This window comes from Varroa destructor, unplaced genomic scaffold, assembly GCF_002443255.2.
Source record: "Varroa destructor unplaced genomic scaffold, Vdes_3.0 BEIS01000005.1, whole genome shotgun sequence".
Lineage (NCBI taxonomy): Eukaryota > Metazoa > Arthropoda > Arachnida > Mesostigmata > Varroidae > Varroa > Varroa destructor.
The window spans coordinates 9,037,943-9,057,081 of NW_019211458.1; the positions used below are offsets into that span (position 1 = coordinate 9,037,943).

General features: G+C 46.7%; 1 long non-coding RNA gene across 1 annotated transcript; it reads right to left on the minus strand.

Moving 5' to 3' along the window:
* Positions 1–462: 462 nt before the first annotated feature.
* On the minus strand, positions 463–18,730 carry LOC147755248 (uncharacterized). Its single transcript, XR_015328948.1, has 4 exons — positions 16,818–18,730; positions 16,526–16,578; positions 2,717–4,027; positions 463–1,645 (listed from the first exon to the last, which is right to left on the minus strand). It is a non-coding gene; the product is annotated as an uncharacterized LOC147755248 (long non-coding RNA).
* Positions 18,731–19,139: the final 409 nt, after the last annotated feature.

The window sequence follows — 19,139 nt, forward strand, 5'->3', positions numbered from 1 at the left end:
TTATAGGAGTAATAAAGTTTAAGTGCATGAATCTAGAAGATGCCAAATATACTTGCGTCGTTTGCGATGGCTCGACTAGTCATAACATGAGAGACGTCTCTAGCCTAGAAGAGCGTTCGTCCAACTTTGAAAAGCATTCATAAAAGAAAAGTATAGGCCTTTCGAAAAGGCGCTGAACAACTTATAGTATTGGGCCTTTAACAAGGGTTCCAGATTGGAAATTGCCTGGAAAGGCATTCAAGGTGAGCTTGAGTTTAACAGTTCCTAATAGGTGTTATTTTCACTAAAAGAAGCATAAGCGATAGAAAAAAGGATCACTGCCTTTAGGTTGGCTAGCAGGAACAAAGCAAAACTCACAAGCTCTCTGGTCTGATGCTGGCAAACTTTAAAATTCAGCTAAAAAGTTAGTTTTGCAAAAAAAATTATGGGAATTTGTTGTAAAGGCACAAATTTAATGTAGATATTTATGCATTGTGAACACGTTGTATTATCTAGAATAGTATTAGAATGAAGTGTTTTAAATTTCGTATTAAACAATGGGTGTACTGCTGTGAAGTACGATATAATATACGCTTTATGATGCGTTTTCAAATTCAAATATGACCTGGGTGTGTGCGGAAACAGGTTCCACAAATGTTCAGCTGAATTATTCAATTTTTACTTTTAACACCATATTAATATTTGGGTAAAGTCTGAAAGAACTGAAGTGTCCTTGAGTTCTCTGTCGTCTAATAAATTGTTGACACCTCCATTTGCTCTCATGTTAGATCCGAGGTAGTCATACCCTATGTAAAAACAGAAAGGAAACAAATACAACGATCGCACTTTTGCTCAACAAATCGTACAGGTATAGCACTTGTGTTCGAAAATTGCATGAAGTAAGTATGTATATATAAGGTATGCAATTTGATAGTATAAAACGTATCAGAGGATCCTTTATTCCCACCTGTATCGGAGAAAGAATGCGGGGACACAGATGTAAATAGATGCGCGTACCAAAATGTTTTTCCATTTGATCTATGTGTGTATCTGTACGCTCACAATCCGGCTCTCTCAGTATGTGCCACAGTCATTGCAACCTCTTGGAAATAATCAACACTGAATTTCTCCAGTCAGTAGAGTAGTTGTGAAAATCTAAAGTACAGAACTGACCTCGGCTCTTCTCTCATTTTTTTTTTTTTATTTCCTCCATTGTCTTTTCCGGCGCTTCTTTGACTTTGGGAAGAGGAAACATTGCACAGACTAGATTTGGTAAATACATGGACTTAGATTTTTCTTTGGGCACGTTTGTGCTTTCCTATAATTGTTATAGATGGAACCGCATTTGCTTGAATCTCAAACTCTTCAGTAAAATCCTTGCTGTAGGTCCTCTTGAGAACAACTGATCTCTTAGAACGTTCCAATACGACCCGTGTAAGATTTCGAATCCTTATCCTGAAGCTGATCTGCCGATCCTCCAGCGTAACTCGTTGTTCCTGACATTCTCGTCCTTATCCGCGGAAAGAGAGTTGCTTTAATATTTCTGTCATTAAGCGCATCATTGGGTGCTCGCCACTTAACTTTCCGGCATTGACTTATAGTTAAGTACGTAAAAACCAAATATAGCATTTCACATGCATGATGCTTGCTACTCCATTTTTGTTTTCTGCAAAAGAAAATCGGCCGGAAGTTACTCACTTCGAAGTGTTTTCAAAATAAAAACGCAGATATCCGAACGCTTTGAAATTTCGCATTCGAAATAGTAAATATCAAGCAAGTGGGTCGTCACAAATCCGGCTACGAGTCGGCGATTGGCCTGCACAAATGGGGCATCTTGTGCTTTTCTACCATACTAGGATATATATATCTCTCGCTCTCTCTCTCTATATATATATAGAGAGAGAGAGCGAGCGAGAGAGAGAGAGAAGAAAATAACACATTTATATTATGAAATAATATTAGAATCAAACATATTATACCCCTTAATGTTCAGATTAGAGAGTGAGTACGAAAGAGAATTGCCAAACCTTAACGACGTCAACTTTGTCTAGAGATTTTTAGAAATTCTTCTATGATGTCCCGGTTGGTAGAAAGTGCTAGGCGATAATTCCAACAACTGGTTTATGGCGATTGTATCGTCTCGCTTGAGTCGTATGGGTACTGGCACATAGAATATAATTTCTCCTAACCCTTTTTCGGAAAGATAAAGTTACTAAAATACCAAAAAAAAAAACACGTGGTTTTGTTTGTCCTATAGTGGATAACCGTTGGAGATATTAATTTATTTTAATATTTTTCTGGAGAAACTTAGTGCCGGTGCGCGCTGAGGGCGTTCACCGTTCTCAGATAAGTGTTTATCGACACAACAATCTCGCGTACAAGAAGGTTGTAGCCATAAAAGTAGACACTTTGATAATTAACATATTTCCCAACTTGGTGGAGGCCAATGCGAAGCACCATATCGCTTTGGTGCAATATGGCTACTTTACCTTTGAGTGTATGCCTTCTTATCGCGAGAACTAATAGCGTACTGGCTATTGTTGTGAAATTAGAAAACACCAGCACTCACAAACGTACTGATATGTTACATTTTGGTAAATTGCTTTGACGATCCATTGTTATAATGCAGTGAGCGTTAGATTATTTTATAATGGCAACGGGCGTCGACCGGTATATGTTACCTCTAAAAAGTGGTAATTGACTTTAGATTTAGACTAATGCGGTGCCAATCACTTACCTCTAAGCCACCTTCAGCGGACGTACAGCTTTGCTTCACTTGTTGTAGACATAGACCATCAGCAACCCAGAATGAAATGTGTTCTATGGTATGATAAGAAGTTCTACAGCGGAGTGTCTCAGTTTTCCTAAAAATAGTCTGCTGCTTCGCTATCCGGTAGCCAGAGCAACAAAAAGACGCTTCTGTCAAATCGTTTTTATAGAAGTCCTTTTGTTACCTCAGGTTGACTTGTTGTTTACGTGAGTTCTCTCCGTGCATTTTTTCATAATCGAACGAACATGCCTCACCGTCGCTGTGCCTCAACGTTCTAGCGCAGTCAGACGTTGTAGCCAGTTGCCTGCCGAAGCACCAGTGTATGGATATATTGGCCAATTAGGCTCTTTTTTTGATAGCTCGATGAGCATCGTCCGATTCTGTAGACTAGTGCAACTATTGGTACTCGATACGGTGCACGTCCTAGAAGGTTCTAGGTAGCGCCTGCTTGCTGCACAAACCGGTCACTTACAAGTCTATTACTGAACGCACGGGTTTTGTTACTTTCTTCAAGTTACCAATAGGACACCGACTTTAGCAAGAACAAAGAAGTATATAATTCGCTAAAGCCTTTCCTTGGAGTGTCAAACTCCAACTAGGCAGCATTTAATATACGAACGAGGAGCTCGTCGCTTGGTCGATATATAATGTATACATTAATAATCTACTGGGTAAAGTTCAAATGTAGGGTTTCTCGATCCTGTAGATCATCGTTCGTGGTCAGATGATCCAAGAGATTCTTTAGTTTTCACGCTTACAAGTTGCGTCCTCCCACAAAGAGTTTAGAATAGAAAAGAATAGCTTTAATACGGGTCTATGTTCATCATTGTATCCCAGCTGGCAACAATTATTGGCTGAAGACCCGCAGCTCACTGTTGCTTGGTCCGAACACTGTCCACTGAGCGTTCATGTCTTATACTGAATTTTATAGTATTTGTGTCTTTTGCTTTGACGACTAGCTTGGTGTCGCTTCAGCTTGTATCTTTTCTGCTTTTCCGTTTGTCTCTTTTTATGCAGACTAGCGTACGCCATTTCGTATTCAGCTGGTGCCCAGCAGTAACGGACAGTCGAGAGGTGGAGACGAAATAAGAGAAAAAGGACGGGTCTCTCTTACATACACCCACCCATCACTTACGGGGCGCCTGGTCTTTTGACTTTCGATGATACACCGCCGTAACTGCTGCCGTAGACTGTGTGATTTTGTTATTGATGAGTGTAGAAGTCGAATCTCTCTAAGTGTCTTCGTGAGGAACAATAACACATTTCGCATGGGTTGTTCTTGCATAATACAGAGAGCAACAAAACACTCAGTTTATACATCTGAAAAACACGAACTAAACGTGTTGGGAAGCATTGTTTGAAGTATTATGAGACATATCTTAAATACTTGAGCTATTCGACGTGCGGTGCTGCTTCGCATAGTAGCGCATGTTTAAATGCGGTATCGGCTTTACGTGTTATGGCATAGTGTAAGTGAAATAAAGGAAAATCACATACGGAATCACAGCTAGGTACCTTTAGAAGTAACCACTCAAACCTCTGACTCAGGCTTCTTACGATGTAAATTTTTACATTATCGCTACATTAGCCTATAAGAGATAAGGCCTTGCATGTAGCTGGTATACTATGTGTGTGTGTATATATATATAACGGATTCGGTATTATCTCCATATCAATCAATCAATCAAGAAATCACTGTCGCCCTTGGCACCCCTTTGATCATATCCTACGTGCGTCCTACGATACATTTGACTGAGCATATTCAAGCGATTGACGATGAAATGCGAACAGATATACCTGGGTTTGTTCTCATCAGCCATTACGTTATTGCACGTAAATGCTTACAGTACGAACCCCAAAAAATAATCGTCATGATGAGCAGCACGCGTTGAGCGGTAACGCAGTGACAGCATAAAACGATTGGCAAATACACCTACATTCTCGTGTCTTGGCGTCATATTGAATTCATTCGTAGATTCGCTGGCTATTGGTCGCAATCGATGACGGCTGTTGTGAGTTGCTTTATGTCCGCGTGCTGTCTATGTGTACCTGTGCATTGCTTGATGCCGTCTTTGAATGAGTGTAGAGTCGATGAAAGATGATGGATATGGCTTGCAAAAGTAACCGATACACCCAAAGCAGGAAACAGGGAGAGACTTATGCCGTGACGCGGGTGGCCGGCGGCTAGAGAGGTGGGGGTCGCTGTGACTGTGATATCAAGAAGAGAGTACGGGACGAGATTATGAAAGCATCATGCAGCGAGGGTCTGACGGGGCCAGGGACCGTTCGCTTCGGAGGTACTTTTTAAGCAGATCCATTACCATATTACCATCGAAGGCACACCGGCAGCCACACCGCTGCTACTGGTGATGTTGCCGTCTATGCATGAACTGGGGAGGCAGCACCACATGCGCTGTGTACGTAGTCGGTCAGAAAAGCACAATTACACAGTTTTTGTATTTTCAGCCCCTGAAATATCATGCATCATTCAAGTTTGATTCAGTGCAGGACAATTCTTGCATCTATTTAGTTATCAGCGATTATAATCTATTCGCACGTATAGTTGCCGTATACTAGCACGTCTGAGTAGTTGGTCCTAGTGTAGGCCGCAGTCTGATTTCGAATGCAAAATTTAAATGTGTTTTACTTTTTCTTCGAAACGCCAAGTTTCATGCTAAAACTCAGAATCGACCGATTGTTTGCATGACGATTCAGTATTGCGTGAGTAACACGCTGTTGGAAACAGTTATGTAGGATTTGTATCTCTGAAGGGTCCCGAAATCGCGATAACAATCACATGGACGAGCCTTCTGCTATAAAGCCATTTCTATGTCTTCGACAAAAACACAGATACCATATATGAAGATGTACGTTCTCTTCTTAATGTCTTAATTACTCCTTTCGACTTTCACGAACCGTCACGTATGCGGATCTACAAACGCCCATAGGTAGATGCAAGTTACATACGGATAAAGAATATAATAATAGACCTTCAGTTCCGTCGATTAAGCGTTAATTCTGTTCGATTCAAAGAAAATCAATAAATCGCTTATAAAAAGTTGGGTCGTCATGGAAGACGACGGTGGCGGCGGCAGCGGTCACATCTACTGCCGCATGGGAACACGAAATGAAGAGGGCTACATAGGTAGTTGCTGCGGGTGTAAGTAGTTGATGAGTGATCATTTCCTGATTGAAGGGGCGTGAGTCGATTTAGGGGCACGATGAGAGCAGGCAGTGGGCAATCGGAGGCACACGACAACACTAGCACACACTCTGCGCGTGATGCCCATCTGGCCTATCCCCCTACCGCCCACTTGCCAGAACGAACAGACAGGAGATAGAGGGAGAAAGAGAAAGTTGCAGGAGTAGCACCGCTTTCACCGCTAGCCATGATTACCCCACTCCAACAATGTCGCGCTTCACGGAGTGCGCCATCACGCGCTATCTGTTCACTCCCATACTCAATGCGCGAGTAGATGTAAATATATGGCGTCGTACCTATTGGCGATGCACGACGCTAAGTGTCGTGGGTTACAGTGGCTCTCAAAAAGATAGCGAATGCGCGTTTCATTAAGATACCTCACCACTATCGTCTCCATTCCCTATCCGTCTTTTATTAGCATGCAAATGAAGTCTCCTTGACAGCTGAGAGATAACAGATGTAAAAGATAAGGCCAAAAAATGTGCGAATACCATTGAGTTATTGAAGCTACTAAATGAAGGCGCGTCTAATCGTTGTGAAACCTAAATGCACTGGACATATATACCGTTATATATATATTCCCTTCTGCTATCAAACGTGCCGTAGGTTCAATACACTCAAAGTAAATACAGCAGCATCGGTCATTCTCGTGTAACACATCTTCTTCGTGCACTCGCTTTGAGCTATATTTATCCGTCATGAGCGCGGAATTTTTACGCTCTTCTATCTGGCCCCTTTTTACTCTTCCTCCGTCGTTTCGTCAGAGGCTTCTATTTGTTAGCGAAACAGCTTGGCCCAATATCTTACTGAAGTTTGACTGACTGGACGGCCTATTGGGTCACTGAGCGTCTCGCAGATGTCATGTGTGTGCATCAGGCAGATCACTTGTTTCACTTGTGTTGCAGGCAGCAGGCTTCACTGTACCGTGCGACATTACCATCAATGGGAGGAAGATAAGAGAAAAAGAGGGCGAAGTAGATTCGGACGTTAGTTGACGTCGAGTTGAGGGTCAAGTTCTTAAAGCCCTGCCATCGCTAGAATCACGGGATTGCCGGTCGTGCCAGTGTGCTGCATCTACAACTGAAGCGACGTCAGCGGAGGCGAGGCCAGTGTACCAGTTTGCACATCTACCACCGACCGACTTCGACGAATTCAGTTCAATTCGGTGTAGTGAACGCGTACGTCTGTGAGGACGCCAAGGCCAGCAGGGACAGCGAATGGGGCTTCGATCGGTCTCTGTGAGCTGAAGTGTATAAAGACGCCAACGAGAAGGATACGAGCTCGAAGTTAGGATCGAAAGAGAGAGGATGACGGAGAATGAAGGAGCAAAGGAGTCTACGCCAAGCATCGTTTCGGGCATCGGTGGCAGGAGCAGATGATGGAGAATCGAGAGATTAATGATAGAAACTGCCCCTAAATCTGCCCTTTTCATCCCCAATGCGTGCGGCCCCTAGCGGTAGCAGCGGCTCTTCACTCTACAGCAACTTGCCCGATCCTGAGTTTCACCCAGTTTGGCGGTCTGGCGCCCGGCTAGCAGGCAACCATCCAGCCACCAGCTTCTTTCTCTCCCTCAGCAGTTTCTGGGGGCCAAGTCCCTGGGAAACTCGAAGGCAAACGGGCAGCAATCGGGGCACTGGTAGCCACTAGTGGGATCGACGGCCAAGTCCGAAGGGCAAGCCGCCCACACAGTCCGCTTCCCGGCCGTTTCTACCAACACTCAAGGGCAGAGCCTTCACTCCGAACCATGTGTGGAGAGTGTAAGGGACGTTTGGGGATTGGGTGCTCTCCGTCGTCCATATGTTGAACGTTCGTCGCAGCCATCGCAGTAGCGGCTGCTGCCGGCAGGAAACGAGCCAACGACGGTAAGGAGAACTAAGAGTCAGGACCCAGGAACTGGGAGTCTCTCGACGTAGGGGTGGGCGGGTATGCTAGCGAAGTTGGAAAAAAATCGAGAGGTGGCAATAGCAGTAGCGGTGCTAGTAGCGGGTGTCTAGTGGCTAAGAGTGATGGGGCAAACGGGTGAGCGAGAGAGCAAGCTAGTTGCCCTGCCGCCTTGTCGGCCTGCCCTTCCACGCTTAGCGATGCCTCGGTGCTACGGCTGCTAGCGGGGGTGTTAAATGATACAGCTGATCATAGATAATGATCCAGGCTCCATCCCGTTACCGCTGATGCTGCGCCGGCTTCGCCCCGAACCGCTCTGGCTTAGTACGTTACTGGAGCTCGTTCGTTCTGCTGCTGACTCCAATGGCTTGGCAGCTGGTTCTTCTCTGACACACGGCACTTGATGGTGCTCGTAGTAGTGGGCCTAGGGCCCGCCTTTCTCGTAACCTCAGAGATTCGTTGAGCTCACACGACCGAGAGTCAACTGGCGACGAACCGATTGCTCCTAGTGCGCCCCGCAGCGGCCCCAATTTACAACGGCTCGAAGAACTCATGGGAGACACGAAACAGGAAGCGATCGAGACTTCCACCGAGAATGCGAGAGCAGAGAAAATCAATGTCGCCCCGCCACTCCTCCATGCTGCGTGAAGGTAGCACACACATCCATTCGCACACTTATAGTGTGGCAGTCGACAACGAGATCAATGAAATCGCATCGGCCACGGTGGAAAAGGCGAACAGACGATGCTGATCAGATGGATGACTGTGCTTCCAACAACAACAACCAAACAAAAAGGATATCCAAATGATACAACAATGGTTAGCAATGTGATAAATAGAACAGATTAACATTTACCACAAAATACACTTGCTTGAACACACTTGAAGGATGCTAGCTTATCAGATGTTAGTTCGAAATAAATACTGATATTATTACGAGCACATTCCCGCAGCGGCCTTTTTTCCTGCACTTGGAAAAGGGGCTTGCTCAGTGAAGCTACGCGAGGCAGGAAGCGGCTGAAATTTGATGACGTAAACAATACGATGAATTCTGCGAAGCTGTCCGAGAAAGAACTGGCCACTTAAGCCAGTGCAGCTGTACTTAGATGTGTCTTCCTACAGATTCTTGGCTTTCCACTTTCGCTTCCTTCTGCGATTCTTGCCCTTGTCCGGCCTCGTACTCGTATTTCCTTCCTCAGGTCGTAGAGAATGACCCTCTTAATATTAAATCACTACCATGAACCCCTGAAGACGGGTGGTCCTCGTCTTTGTTGCAAAGTCAGTCACTTACAGGGCTTCGAAAGGGAAGTTCGGTGTGTTTGTTCCCCTTCACGTGTAAATAAATAAAGAGCGAAGCGCAAGCATCTGCCGGGTCCTATCTAGTTTTCGTTCTTAGGATTTTCTGGTTCTAATTCGAATCACAAGTTTGTAGAAAGGAAAGAGTGGTAGGGAAGCGACTGGGGGCTTGAAAGACTCCACACGAAGTAAAGCAGTAGGAAAAGCGAAACAAGGACGCCCCTCATGCGAGCCTTCATGCACAGCGAAACTGGATCCTCTTAGCTTTTCTTATCTCGTCTTGCTCCCTCTAATTAACCAAATTAAAATCAGAACGCAAATGTATTGTGAAGCAGGCACCGCCCACCAGATCGGGATTCGATCAGCCTTGCAATACAGGCGATGTTGAAACTTAGGATTAATAGCGGAAGCAGATAAAGATAAAAAGTATCAGAATAGTTTTTGTAGCATACGTAAAGTCATGGTCTGCCATTGACTTCATTTTTCTTCATCATTTACAAGATACCCGAAAGTCCTGTAGGCGTATATAATGAACGTAAGATAAGTAGAATAAACAAGAAAAACTACGAAAATGAATAGCTGAGCAATCGAGATCCAATACTGTGAACATATAATTTCTAGCTGAATGGCGGCAGGTGCTTGTTCGCTTCAAAACTTGTTGTTGCTGTTGTTGCATTATCTCAAGCAACTGTTGCTTGTATTTGCAATGCCAACAACAGGCGCAACAACAACAGTAGCATTGCTATTGTCCCTGTGCATTCAGACAGAATTCCTTTTCTCCTCGGCACAGCTGTCAGTTCCTCTCCAGCTCCCCTGCTCCTCTATCAGTTGACTGTTATCTACGTACCTCTGCCCCACCTCATCTCCCCCCGCTATGTCTGCACCCATTTCGAGTGCATATCTGTGACGTTGGTCTGTGATCCGCCCGCATCTCGGCTACTGCACACACGCACTGACTTCAAGCATCGACCGTATTCGGTGTAATAGAGTGGAATAAGGGCTCTCTGGTTACCGCTGGCATTTTCTCGGTGTGGCTCTTAGTCGCCGCTCCTGGATGTTGGTCTTCGATCCGCCATGTCTGCGAAAGGCGTTCGTCTAAAGGGAAAGGAATGGGGTCGTCTGCCGTCGTTCGTTCGTCTGCTAGAAAACCCTGCCACGATGAAGCGTTGTCTCCTCCTCCTTCTCCCCATTTCCCCTGCAGCTTGGTCAAACTAGGACAACATAGAAAGCGCTCACATGCATGGGAGTGAGTACTCATTGGCATAGATAAGCCTTATCGCAGGGCCGATTCCTCTTCTACCAGCGATCCACCGGCCTGCTAGTGGAGTAACAGAGAAGAAGGCGGGCATAGAACGCGAGGGAAAGAAAGAAAACAGAAATGGGGTGTCTGTATAGTCTCTTTTAGGACGACAGGCAAAGGGCCAGCCGCAGACCTGTGCGGTTGTCTCGCTGGCAGTGAACATTCTATTTCCCGGCCGAGTATACTACTGTTGCTTCTTCTCCTATAGCTACCTCTCTAGGTATCTGTTATCTGCCTTTCTCCATCTAATAGATTACCTGTTCCAACGGCAACGCGACGGTGGCAATGGTCTCGGTCAGGACTCGAGCGAACTAGCAACTAGATACTAAGATCGTGTTGAACAGCCAGCTCAAATCAGCTCGGAACTAAAGGCACTTCATCGGCAACAGCCCGTTGAGGGGAGCGGCTTGCGGATAACAACATCCGAATCGATGTTCACCAGCTTAGGCATGGCAGCGATGTACGTCGTTTCGAGCTTCGGTGCAGCAGTGGAACTCGCATCGCCTGGCAAACCGAGAACACTTTGGTTAACGAAAGAAGCGACGAATGATGAAACCGAGGCCACCCTTAGTATCTCGATGACCACTATAGCCTGTTGTATATCGTTGCGAAGATGGGATAAAGTGAAACGGTTTCGAAGACAACGAGATAGACAGATACGTGGCCATCGGCATTGCAACACGCCTTCGCCGTCACTTCGTCACTCTCGTTCTGTTCCTATTGACTACTGTGTCCTTTTCGTCTTGCTATCCCGACCTGTGTTCAGATAAATTGCTGGCCCGTCGTCGAATTGCTTTGAATCTCCGTTTCACTACCGCTATCTCCTACCGCACTTCTTTGAATTGTGGACTATTTTGAGAGGAAAGGCGGCAGGCGAGACCACTAAACCAGATGTTAGCCCAATTTAGGCCTATCTTCACCTCTTTTTTCAATTAACGAAAGCATGCGCTTCAAGGATTGCAAGCATTTACTGAACAACTTATATGAAAAATGTTTTCCTCTGCTCACTGCATGCGGAAGACATGCTAGTTAAGTGTAGAGTACTCCAATAAAGAAATGTTCCGGTTTCAGTTAATTCTAACATATGTGAACTTTTTTGCCAGCAACAGCGTTAGCAAAAATCAACATGTTCACAGTCACTGCTACCGTCGACACTGTTGGTGCTGTTGCCACATTATGTGCTCTATGGAAATCGTTCGTGAATGAATCGTGCACAACAACAGCAGCAGTGAGACAGCCGACACCTAGCAGACTTTGGGGGAAATATGTGTAGAGGACACGCGCCGTGATAGAGCAGCAGTAGTTAAGTTGCACCACTATGGGAGGTTCAACTAGAAGAGAAAGCCGAAAGAGGGTGCCGAGGGAAGCAGTGGCAAAAGACGGGCGTAAAGAAAAAGAAGGGAAAGCGAGGGGGAACTGACGTCAATCAGGCCGACGACCAGGACCCGGGTGGGCTTGGGACAGACCAGATGAGGCATGCAACTCCCTGGAGATCTGGCAGCAGCCGAAGCACCGCACCCTGACGATGGCTAAATCGATGAAAAAGTGGCAAACTTATGACAAGCGCTGTCAGCCGAGAGTAAGCGTACGTGAGCACACACAGAAAAAGAAGAGGAGCTTGACTGAGGGGCTGATCCGAACAGGCCGGTTGCTTCGCTGTTGGACCAGCCGCCACGCACTAGCCGGCCAAATTCACTGTCAGCTGGTCTCCCAGCTCTATTGGCTAGTCTGGATGGCCGTCAAGGTCTAGTCGCTTTGGCGTTTGGGTGGGTCTGCCCTGTTTCATTCTTTTGTGGCTTTGCCCTTCGTCCAGCAAACGACGAAAACACCAACCCAAAGTCCTGACCTTTCTCTCACAGTTACAGCGCTGTCGACCGCAGGCTTTTCCTTGAGAAAGACTTTCTTTTGCTTTCACCATTGTGAACAACACCAGCAGAATCCCGACTGTCGACCGACTATAAGAATCTTGGCAGCTTTTCCTTCGTATGCTCGTTGTTTCATTTCAGGTGCAAATATATCCGAAGCCACTCAGGAGTAGCCTCAACGACGGAATCGTCATCACTAACTAACATGGACACTATGATCATATGAAAATAGCGCTAGGGTATCCTGCGGAGCCAAATGTCAGGAAGATCTAATACCTCGTTGTACGCTGCTCTGGGAGATTTGTCTAATAACTAAACCCACTGTGTAAACGGTGCGTCGCACTTCTGCTGACTAGGCCTTTTTGCCAAAGGAAAGAATATACAGTTTGTGTTGAAACGCTCAATTTGTCGAACCGCAGCGTTTCCTTTCGTAGAAAGAAAACTGATTGCTGGTAAGATGTGCAACCAATCGTTCAAATATTATATTAGTTTCACAAATGTTACGCTGTATATTATACAACATAGCATTTGTAAAACTTTTTAGCCGTTAATTTTCATGTTTCCCTGTCTAGTGCTATCCAATCTCTTGCTTCCTTGGCGCCTACTGTCGATATAACTGCTATCTGACTTGACATTCGTTTTCAACAAGCTAAGCTTTGGCTACCGCACAGCTTGTTGAGGTAGCCAATGCTTAAGCAGACGTCGGCAACCAGCAGGTCATCGCACCATTGCCGAGTTTGGCTGTCGCGTCGCCTCAGTCTAATCCGCTTCCGGTGCTTCTTCGGCCGGGTTCTTGCCCCCCTCTCCGCGTTTGCCTCCAACATCGAAGTAGAAGGTCTTCCAGGATTCGCGCCTTCCACCCCTCCATCTTTACTTTACCGCAACTTTGGGGAAACACCAGTCCCAGTTTGCCCCGTTTCCCCTAAGGACCCTCATCGTTGTGGCGCTCATAGGAGTCTTCGTCCTCTCTTGGCCCCTGACCCTTCCCTAAGTATTCAGCGACTCCACTATTGCTGCTGCTTTCTCTGCTGCCGTCGCCGCTGCTGCTGCATCTGCTCCACTCGATCTCTATGTGTTCTTTTTCCTACTCGCTCCACTCCGTTCGTTCTTATGTCTTCTCCTCTCTGCCCTCTTCCCATCGACCGCTGCTGATCCTGTTCCACCATCTTGTCTCGTCGCCGGTGGCGGTGTGTGCCGATATTCCCACCATCGTCATCCCCCGTCCTGTCCTTTAAGCTGAGCCTGCCTGTCCCTTTCCCGTTTTCTGCCTCTCTCTCCCCTTCCCGCCTCTGTCACACTCCTTCCAGTCATCGCGCTCTCGCTCGTTTGCCCCGCTGCCCCGTTGCCTCTTCTCTTGTAAAGTAGCGGCAGCACAAGCGGTACCGTCGTTGTCGTCGTCGTCGCGGCTTGTACGTAATTTGGTGTACATAATAAGACGGTTAGGGGAGGGGGCTGCTATGGCTGGTAGGAGAAAGGGGTCCTGCTCCTCCTGCGGCGCTACCGTCACTGCTGCTCCGACTAGTAGCCGCGGCCGCCGTTGCCGCAGCGGCAGCAGCAGCTACTCCTGACTGCCCCTTAGGAGCAGCAGGCTGCCAGCAACGCACGAAGAGTGGCAAGCCCCAAGCTGCAAGGGACCGACCGAAGTAGAATAACTGGTGCAGGCAGGCCAAGAGCAAAAGCATCAGCAGCCAGTGAAGGGAAGGGAGGGCTGCTGCTACTGCCACTGCCGTTGTTACCAAGAGAGAACCAAGCACCCAGGGGCTGCAATGTTGCTTGTGCAGGCCCTGCCTGCGTTCCTTCCTTACTCCTGGCTGGCCAATGCTTAAACAACGAAGGAAAGGGATCGACGATGCCAAGCTCTTGGTCTGTAAACGGGCCGTTTGGACGAATTACAGGACCACTGTGCTCGTACTGCAGCAAAACGGAAACTAGCCTTGCAACTGACTATCAAAAAAACTGGGCAAGGAAACTGAGGCCAGTAGGAGCTAGCAGCAAGTATTTGGGTCTGCCTGCCTGCCTGCAAACAGAATTCGAATGGATGGAGTGCTTCCATTCAGGAGGAGCAGAAGACAAGAGCCGCCGAAAGAAGAGCGAACACGAGAAGCGAGGCGACGACGGCGTTGGCGGCACCGCCGGATGTGCAGGGGACTTATCGCTAACAAGGATACTCTTCCCATTGCCACCACTACTACTACTACTATGCTGTCGGCTACAACCCAGAAAACTAGTCCTATCCGATCTCGTTGTCTGTTCGGCAAACAGGCTAACCAGGAAAATACGGGTTGGATGATGGAATCGCTTGCTTGCCCGCCTGGTCCGTCTGTCGGTCAGACAGACAGGCAGACAACCCAACCGAACCGACTAGATGTCTGCTAAATCCCCAGAAACTGCTTTCGCCTCTATTTCTCTTTTCGTGCCCTCTCACCGGCTGATTCGTTTGCCCTTAGTGTTTTCCCGCTTTTTAGGACTATCCAGTGATCTTAACGTGGAGGCCAGCCGAAAAGAAGCAAACGATGGAAAGGAAGAAGCATAAGCCCTTCCAGATATGATTTCTTTAGGAACCGACCTTCAAGTAAAGCTCCCACAAAACGCATAGTACAGAATATATGGTTGTCATAGTAGTTGATGTCGTAAGAGTAATATGCAGTAATACGTGTAGCAGAAATGGACCGCTATCTATCTAATATCGGAAGAGGCTATCAAAGACATCTATGGTTAATTGTCGGTTCGCAATAATGTACCCAACACCGTCCAACTGGTGGCTGTTTTTAGTTCTACTAGATGTAGATCATTCAGGCCATTCCAACACCTGTCGGGGCGCTGGACTCTACTCGCTCCGTTAAAGTAAGGCTACATACTGGTTGCAACACTAAGAACTACAGTTTGTCACTCAGTTCTCGACCACCATTATGTAAGTGGCTAGCCGACAATCACTGCCATCTGCGTAATAGAATCTCTAAATATATTTTAGAATGATAAACATCTCAAGTGCAGCTATATTTTTCAACCTATCGCTTTGCTAGATGCCACAGTTGCCTGTTTATATTGAACAATGAAACCAATCTATTTTGCACGTTTGTGTTTGCAACTAGAAACTTCAATATAACTATTCATAGCGCTAAACACAATGAAATATTATAACTTTACCAGGCGGGATACTGTACAGACATCGAAATAAGACATATACATATATGGCAGGCCACTAAACTAGGAAGGTGCAGTAAGGCATAAATAGTCCTAAAAAGGCTAGCTGAAGGAGCTTATTTGAAGCATAATACTAATATTCTTTTCTCTAAAGCGACCGTTAATTTCTGTGCTAAGGATATATCAAAATGGTTTATCAAAGATGGGTTAAAGTTATTTTGGTGCATTTCAGAGTTTTTTTTTTTAATCTAAGCCTTATTGAGGATCTTCGCTGTTGCCTCATAAAAGTCGTTCGCGCGAAACCTCGCGAATTTATAAACTAGCGAACAAAAAAAAGCTTTTACTCGTTCAACGCGAAAAACTTGAATGATAGCTGATTTCGAGGACCAGGCACTAGTTTTACAAAAATTCGTTTGGTGTTTTATTATAAAAAATGTGTCTTTCATTCAATAGCAAAAAATAACGAATGAATGCATGTCCGCCATAACAAACAACCCGCCAAAATGTTTCCGAATCTAAATGCCCCATTTGAATGTATGTATACACATGAGATAGATGATATGATAAGTGCAATTAAAGAAAAAAAACATACAGACATTTGTATGATGGCTGAGAAAATAAACATTAAATAGCTGCTAGTACAGGTATGGTTAGGGTGTGAAATATTTCGAAAAAATATATTCTAGTTGCGTATGTAAAAGTTTTGCCCGACTTCTAAAAACCCAGAAGAAACGACTGTTCAGCCCTTGCGGTCAATTGAGTGGTCTAACAAAGGTGCAACGCGCACGCTCAACATTTCCCACCTTTCTGATACTAGAAGACATTCGTATAGCACGAATAGTAGTGAGCGAAGCAGCAAAATAGTAGCAGCAGCAGCAGCAGCTGGTGAGGTTGAAGGCTGCGACTAGCTCCTTCCTCACCGCGCACTTCGGCTCAGGCGTACAAGACTGTCGAGTTGGTGGCAGGGTGTTGAAAGACTTCCCTAGGGGTTTATTGTATGCAGACTGCCAACGCTTCAAACGAGATCGGGCAGAGTTTGGCCTCTTCTACCTTAGCACAATCCAGGCCCATACAAGCATATCACTTACCTCGCGTTCTAACGCATTGCAGTGGTGCAACGCGTGGTCTGCGGATCTTGTTCCTAAAGTAATAGCCGTAAACATCTTAGAACTTGCGTAATCGTTTGCAAACCTTACTGTGCAGCCGTATATATATATATATATATATATATACATATACAAGCGAAAATCGCAACATTCATTTAAACCGAGAGTATGGTACACCCATATTATAACATACATAGATGTATAATAACGATTTAACAGATTTTCTTCATGTAGACAGAAGTGATCTTTAATCAGTTTATTATTGCATACTCACGTTTAATTATCTTGTATTCTTCTACTCTTTATGATCATGCGGTACCGTTGTTAATCAGACTAAGCACAGCGAACTATGTTCTTTTTCGTTCATCGTGACTTTCGCAGTTTTCGTACCACTCAATCCGATGCTTGATGGTGTTGGTAGCGCACAGAGCGTAGATCTATCCATGGACTATTTGAACCGAAAGCAGTGTCGACAGGGCATACTAGACTCGTCGTCACTGCCGGTCGTCTCTGATGTCCAATGCAATGTAGAACTCCATGACTTTGTACTTGCCGTCGAGGCTGGCTGCTCTTAGGTTGTGTAGAGGCGGGGACGTGCGCCGATTGGGGTGGGGGAGCAGGCATCACATAATGCTTCTTTGCCCGTGTCCTCCCATCTTCGCGTCCTCCTGATGACATTCCCCGTTTGCTGTCGATCGGCTGGCAAGCCGTCGCTCGTCTGCTGACTGCTCCCTGGAACAGAAGGGACAGTGTCGCTACGGAACTCGGTGTAGTCGTCATCGTGATGTACTCGCTCCGTTGCTCGCTCTCTGGCTATGCGCTCCCTGTTTGCCGGTACCCGCTGCAGTTCTGCTGTCGTCGTCACCGTTTCTGTTGCCTGCTGCTGTGGCCCTTTTCGTATTCTGGCGCAACGACGACTACTAGTAGTCGTTGTCGCCGTATGGGGATGTATGTGTGCTGCTGCGGCTGATGGGGTCCTGCTGACCATGCTCTGTTTTGTCCCTCTGTAGGAAGGGGGAGCCATATGCGATGCGGTTAGGCCGCTCTTCTGGTGGCCCGGTTTGGTTCGGCGGGGCTTGGTTCTGTTCGAGCGGGAGTCGTTGCCTTGGTGGGGGGAGGAGCTTCGGTGCCCGCCCTCGCTCAATAGCGCAGCCAATTTCCCGCGGCGGTCCCCAGTCTCCGGCTGGCCGCCACCAGCAGGCACAGCAGCAGCAGCAGCAGCAGCAGCAGCAGGCCTGAAGTCGACTAGGCCAAGCAAGCAAAGGCCAGGCCATAGCAAGCAGGCCGTTAGTCAGGCGACGCACCCGCTGTTCCGTTCTGCTTGCCCCTAAACCAACTCTTGCCACGGAAGACGGCCCTCTCCCTTTGCCATTACTGCCTCCGCCGCTCCCCGAACAACCGTGCCGTGGGTGTTCGCCGCCGGGCTGCTGTTCAACATCACGCGCGCACACGCGGGACCACACATACACGAACAGAGATACTCCGACAGACACACTAACACTCAGAACAGCCCACACTGGAGAAGTCCTGCGACCTCGTTCTCACTTACTAACATCCCCCGCCGCTACTGCTAACCACCGACCATCAACCGCCAAACTGCCGTAGATCGCCAACGCGACGATGACGACGACCACTATTATTATACCAGCACCGACATCAGCAAAGCAACCATCGGCCATCGCAGAGAGCGCATCCCCACACGCCGCCCTGACGTTCTGCCAAGTTGCCTGCCTTCCTTCCTTCCTTCCTTCCTCTGTGCAGTAGAAAGACCAACCAACGACCCTAGCCTGTATTGTTCTCATTCACCCTTCAGAAATCAGCAGCAGCAAGGTTAACTTTTCACTGAAATGAACTGAGGGTTTCCCGCTCGCAGATACTTCAGAGTGTCCGCGTAAATGGAATGCTAGTATTTGTAGATAGGCAAAACAGTTGATGCACACATATCATATGGATGGCAGAAACGGTCAGGCTAAAGTCCTGCACGTGTGAGGACGATCAGCAATCGCATCTAGGTAGGTGTCGCATATTGTCATACTGTACAACATATGGAGACTAGCAACAAAGCCGCGCTTTTCCTCGAAAAGTTTTCTATATTCCTAGCCGTTGAACGAGTTCAATTACGTATTATCGTATTATTATTACATGTACATCTATTTATCGGCAACGGCTACATGAAAGGTTATAACGCCACTCCCAATGAAACTGATAGAGTCTCAAGCTAAGGCGATGATACGAGCGTGCACGTGTGGTTCACGCTGACCGTATTCGTTAGAAACTTTTATAACACACCAGTAGCTACTGTACACATATATAGATATATGGCTCAATGGTTCGAGCCGTACGCACGGTATTTCCGAGCAGCGCGGAACGCGAGGGCGGGTTATAGAGATTACGCTGGCAGATTGGCACTGTATGTTAATTTACGAAAATAACTTAAGTACCCTTTTATGACTTAGCTATGCAAAGCAGATCGTTCGCCTGCTTCCTCAGAAGCTGCTGGTCACCCCAAGCAGCAGAAGCAATCGGCTAAGAGTAGTGATTCGGGTCGGGCGGCAGCCCCCACTCAGTGGCGTCTTGAAATAGTCGTCCATGGCAC